This window comes from Meleagris gallopavo, chromosome 3 (genome assembly GCF_905368555.1).
Source record: "Meleagris gallopavo chromosome 3, MGAL_WU_HG_1.1, whole genome shotgun sequence".
Taxonomy (NCBI): domain Eukaryota; kingdom Metazoa; phylum Chordata; class Aves; order Galliformes; family Phasianidae; genus Meleagris; species Meleagris gallopavo.
Genome location: NC_139406.1, coordinates 11,569,437 through 11,575,399, shown reverse-complemented (window position 1 = coordinate 11,575,399; position 5,963 = coordinate 11,569,437). Strand labels below are relative to the sequence as shown.

Here is a 5,963-nt window from a genome sequence, read left to right as displayed (position 1 = left end):
CTCTGCCACGTAGCATGTACAGAAATCAGCAGTGTGTGCAGCAGGGACTTAGCCGGCTGTATGAGTGCACATAATGGACTTTCGTCTTTAGCTCAGCAGCAAAATACTGACTCAGATCTAGAGACTGGTTATAGTCCCAGTGGTGTTTACTCCATGTAATTAACAGTATCAAGTGTGTTGTCTTTTGGGTAGTCTGATTGTTTCCATATGCACGAGTACCTTCGGTGAATGCACACGGGGCAAAAGGCAGACAACACTCAAAGTGCACACAGCGCTGCGGGAAGCACATATGTTTTAAATATATTATCTCTGCAATTAAAAGGAGATTATAAATTGGTCATATAAATCTTCAAGAACAGGGTCAGCGGGGAAAGGAAAAGATCTGTCTAAGGAGGCACTGCAGCTAGGTAAGAGCTTGCTCTGCAGGTCCTGCCATGGGGCAGATGTTTCCCCACTTGCCCACTAGTGAATGGCGTGGGTTGGTGTCTCAGGCTGAGCAGGAAACCTCACTCCTGAGCTGGGGCACGTTGCTGCGGGCAGGAGGCTGCTGGTGCTGTGCTGGGGCCCAGAAGAAGATCAGCCGTGTTTGTGGCGGGGCGTGCCTGGGAATGCTGCGCAACATTAATCTTAGGGGCAGGTACTTGTTGAAATTCCAGTTACGGAGGGAGATGTCTGAGGCAGAGCTGGGCCTTGCCTTCACAGCTGAAAGAGGTGAGCTTTTTTACCTCAGGGTAATGTTTCTGACCTATCCCAAGGTGAAAAGCGACGAAGCCAAGGAGCTGCAGCTCTCTGCAAGGCAAAGGAGGCAAGGTCAGGAACCCCAACTGGAGTATGCTGCTGGAGGAGCCTACCTCACCATACCAGCAGCAGTTACAGCAAGGTTAAAAAAAAATCCTTGAGAGTGAAATAGACAGGCCCTAACACCTGTTTGGAAATGTAAGGCGTAAAAGGTGTTTTGTCTGTGTTTTGGCCTCTTGTACTCCCTCTCCCTTCTTATGTTCCATCCTCCCCAGCAGCCAGCAGCATTGCTGGAAGACACAGGAAGGAGGAGAGGCCAGCAGGGCAATTCCTGCTGTGGCCTGGCTGCTCTGGCACCATGCTGCCTCGCGGGGCCTTCTTTGGGGTGCTCCCAGCTCCGCTCCCTGGGCAGGCACGCACCAGGCCTCACCTATAATGGTAACCTGCCTCACACTCTGGGGAACGCTGTTTTAGGTTGGACCCTCTTGTGCCCATCTCTAGGGCTGTGGCGGGTGTTTGAAGAAAGGTGATTTTAGATAACTGCCTCAGGCTCCTGCCCCAAGCGCAGCCCAGGCTGTGTGCTGTCCCTCATGCGGTCTCTGGGCTCACAGTCACCGTGGTGGTCACAGCCAATGGAGGAAAGCCCACTGCATTCACCTGGCTTAATAAACCATCACCAGGGAGCAAAAGCTCTGGTGCAGCCTTGTACTCCCATGCCTGCCAGTGGGCAGCTTTTCCCCACGATGAGTGAACTCATGTCAGGCAGAAATACCTGAGGAAGGCCTGAGTGCCATCCGTGCTTCCGTCAGCACTGCCAGTTCAGTGCTGGTCATACACAGTACATCAGGTCATTTAAACCCCACGTAATTAATACCTAAATGTGTTTCAAGGCATTTCTATATATGAAACATTACTTTAAATGAGAAGTATAAACATTTAGTTTGAATTTAATAATTAAAAACATAAATGTACTACATGTTCATTATCTAGAACATTGCTACATGCACATTTATAGAGAGAGTATCTGGAAAACCATGGTGATGGAAACAGTCTCCTGCTTCTGTGTCATGTTATTTTGAGTCATTATTAATCTATTACTCAACTAGTTTTGTTAATTTAGTCCAGCTCTGAAGATTTGGGGTCACATTATACACTAAGTCACCCCTCTCCTCTGATGCAAGCATGTGTGTACCATGTGCTGAAGCACTTACAGGAGCAGAGCAGAAGTATGTATCAAGTCCAAACTTGAAAACAGGTGGTTTTAAGTTATATAAGCACGAAGAGCAGAGAACTTTTTTTTAATTTTTTTTCCATGCAGTGTCTCAGGCCAGCAGCCTTGGGGCCACGGGCACCTCTCTAGGGATAGGCCGTACACACTGCATTGGCCAGGGCCCTGCAGCCTTGTGAGGAGGCCAGGGATGTATGGGGAGCCTCAGTGGTGGGGCAAAGCAAAGTGGGGCACAAAGGCTCGCATCTGCCCCTGAATGGCGTGAAATCCCTCTGCACTGCCTGCGGGGAAAGGGAGTGTTGCTTACGGAGTAACAGATGGGTGCTGTGAGCAGCCACCAGGATACAGAGCCGGTCATGGGCTCCCTCCTTTTACTCGCCCAGCTGCCCACCATGGGTAGGAGGGGGTTTTGCAATATCTGGGGAAAGGGATGAGCCCCGGGAGGATAAGAGTGGGAGCGAAATGGCGAGGTTACATAAAGGAGGTGGGCGAGGAGAGCAGGGCAGTCAGACAGGCACACTGAGGCTAATCCAAGGAGAAGAAGGAGTGCTGGGGAGGGAGCAGGGTGCACGCCCAGCTTTCTATGCACCCACCAGGAGAGGAGTGAGGGGGAGCAGCCCTACACTGTGTGTGGTGTGGGTGTATGAAAGGCCTGGGCAAAAGAAGCACCATCACCACACACACAGGGCCTGGCTTGCTGCCGGGGAAACCTGCGCTTCTGCCGCTTGCTAGGAGACAGCACATGGCTCGGTGGCTACGGGTGTTGGGAGCTTTGCTAAATGGAGGGAGGCTCCTGCTGCCCTGCTGGTTGCTGCTGTGCTCTCTGAGAGAGGAGGAGGAGATGGAGGAGGAGGAGGGAGGGATGTGAAAGTGGGTCAGGAATGTAACCAGACTCTGCCCCCCTTGTTGCAGGCACAGGCGGCGCTGCCTTAGCGATGGAAAGCAGGCATTTCACTGTTGATGTTCCACAGTCATATGGCTGACGGTTACTAGGGGATCCTGAAGGATGTGTTTCCCTGTGACCCTTTGAGAAGAAAAACTTAGTTGCCGCAGTAACCAAGTTTGGCTTGGATGCAATGATGCAGTAAATATCATAGGTGAGCCTCGCTTGTGGAGGAGGAGAAAACTGGAGCTGCATTGGCTGCCTAACTCTTGCAGTCAGTTCAGGAAACATTTACAAAATATCCCAACAAACTGTGTTAGTTAAGTTCAAGGCTTACATTTCCTGCTGCAGTAAAATGTTCAGATTTTATCCCCCACGTACTGTAAACCATTAGGAAAACAGAGATAGAAATTAACTGCCTTACTGTGTAGCAGGAGGTGCAGAGATCACCCACAGTCTGTAGCAGCACAGCCTCTTTGCAGAATCAGGATGCAAGTGATTTTTGCTTGATAGCCTTACTTTCTGAAAGTGAAGAGGTGCAAAGGAAGAAAAATATTGACTGAAACACTTAATTTTGCATCCATCTTCTTTTCAGTATTGCTACTTTACATTAACAACCTTCAGTATTTTTACTAACAGAGAGAATTATCAACTCTCCTGCAGGAAATCCTCACACTAAATACTTTCAAGGTGGAAAACAAACTAAAAGAGCAAGCAAAAAATAATTCAGCATGAGGCCCAGTCACACAGCGTTCAACCCTATTCCCTCCAGCTTTTGTTGTCTGATTGTCATCTTCCTCTTGTGGAGAAACAGAAACAGTTATTCACTAGGGTGGGGAAGTGCTGTTCAGAGTGAGAATTAAGAACTGAAAAGAAATACAGAGGGCAGATACTGTGATACATCATTTTCTTTTTTAGCTTCTTTCCAGCATTGTTTTTCCTGAAGCACTTCTCTGAAGAAAATCCAGGTTGCTGTATGGGACCTATTCTGCTTGCAGCCTGAGCATCAGCAGGGGAGGACTGAGCAGTCAGACCCACATCAGGAATCAGGAGATGCACTGTGCATCAGTGGGGGCCACACAGCAGCAGATAGGTATGCATCCAGTCTGTGGAGGAGGGTATGCATGTACATTTCTATGGGAACAAGGTCACTGAAGTAAACTGCACAACTATTCCTTTGTTACCCGTTTGAATTATTTGTCAAGGAGGTATTGCTATAAATAAAACAAACATCCCTTCAGCCTCATTCATCTCTGAAGGCTATTCAGTTTTCAAAAGTGAATCTTACTGTTTCGCTCTTTATGTGAGATAATGTATGATGTTGATTTCCCAAATCATGCGCTTCTAGAAGCTAAATGTAATAATTAAAGCTATGTAGAAGTAAGCAAACGATGGTAAAACACAGCTAGTCTATTGTAACATTACTCCTGCTTTAAAAAAAAAAAAAAAAGTAGGAAGGGATAATGATTTAAGTGCTGTGGGGCACAAAGCTCTTACAAAAAAATCAGTGGCCAACCTGGGTGGTACATCGGAGATGAATGTAGCCCATTGCCTCCAGTAATGGAAAATATTTTGACAATTTTATCCACAGTTTTAAGATCAGTAATTGTTTTGGTATTTTATGCTTATTGTTTGTGGACAAACCACTTGGTTTTATGAACTCTCCTGGCAGTAGACACAGTCCTTCACGCCACCTGCTTGCACAGGCCCTTGCCTCCATGGAAGCTTGCAGATCTGGACATGTGGATCCCATGAGCATCCCTCGTTACTGGATGAAAATGAAAGGTTAGAAAGTTTCCTGTTCGGACACAGCGACAGAAAGTCTCAATGGTCACACCTCTAATCAGCAAACTTCAGTGTGAGCTGAGGCAGCCTAGAGAGCTGGGAAAACGAAACACGACAGAGAAGTGCTTGTCTTAGCAATCATTCCTTCACTTACTGGAAAGGAGGATCTGATTTCATTGTTATGCTGGGCCTTTTTTGTGCCTCTCTGGGCAAGCAAAGGGGGTGCTGAGCCTTACGGAAACAGCCATGAGAAAATTCTCCTGCGCTCACAGTGGGACCACAGTCTTTGCTATCTACTCCTTTCACTCCTTTCTGTAGTGATGCACGCTATGGTGTGCGGAGGGAGGTGTGGCCAGCAAGTTGCTGCTTTCTAGCTATTCTTGGCTCTAGCAAAGGCCTTTCAATTCAAGGGTAAATGGCAGGGACCTTGACGCTGCTCTAAATCTGTGTTGCTGCCTTAGCGATCCCCAGAAGGACCAGATAATACAGCAAGACATGGAACACAGTGTAGGTATAGTGGAGAATTAGGCCCCTGGAAGCAATTTGATGGTGGCATCTGGGACTCGTCCTTTACTGCCCAACTGTGTGTATGAGCCTCATCCACCGTGGGAGGCTTGTTAATGCAAAAGTATGGAAAGGAAATATGGAGAAATTAAAGCTCTGCTACCAGAGTCTGTCTGTCTGTTTGCTTTGTTTTTGCTTTGTATACTGAAAAAAAAACAGGAGGAAAAAGAAAAGCCTAATTAAAAAGGCTTTTTTTCTAATTGTGTTCAGTCAAGTCCTCATGTCTATTAGAGGGCAAATAAGATGTATGACGTTTTACCACATCATGTTAACACTGTGCTTGGTTATACTTATTCACTCCATAACTTTTCTGCACGTTTTGGGTCCAGAAACCATCATTTCCAACACAATTAATATTAGTGACAAGAAGAAAAGTCATTAGCTTGTCTTGTTTCCACCTTGCAGGGGAATAATTTTACATCAAGTGGCTGTTTCGTTTCAGGAAAATTAAAGATCGGGTCCTATTAAGATAGATTTAGAGATTTGGCCACATTGCTATTTTTGGAGCTTTATTTCCTTAGTTAACATCTTGTTTTTACCAGACGGAATTGCTGAAACTTCTTTGTAAACAGAATGAAACAATAGCAGCAAAGGTAGGATTCCACAGAAGGCTGAATAGGGACCTCAAAAACCTTTTACCATTTTGATGATGGCATTGTTAAGCAAAGTAGACTCAAGACGCAATCGTTTACTTCATTAAGAAAAGCACGCTGTTTGTTGAATGCTTTACCTTTAGCTACCAAAATACAGCAGTGTCTGCCTTTC

General features: G+C 46.4%; 1 long non-coding RNA gene across 3 annotated transcripts; it reads left to right on the top strand.

Annotated features, from left to right (window-relative positions):
• Positions 1-229: 229 nt before the first annotated feature.
• On the top strand, positions 230-5,305 carry LOC146544601 (uncharacterized). 3 transcript variants are annotated; one of them, XR_014882174.1, is made up of 4 exons: positions 230-407; positions 2,879-3,063; positions 3,768-3,942; positions 4,522-5,305. It is a non-coding gene; the product is annotated as an uncharacterized LOC146544601 (long non-coding RNA). The 3 variants fall into 3 exon arrangements; XR_014882172.1 differs by having other exon boundaries at positions 3,768-5,305; XR_014882173.1 differs by lacking the exon at positions 230-407 and adding an exon at positions 625-711 and having other exon boundaries at positions 3,768-5,305.
• Positions 5,306-5,963: the final 658 nt, after the last annotated feature.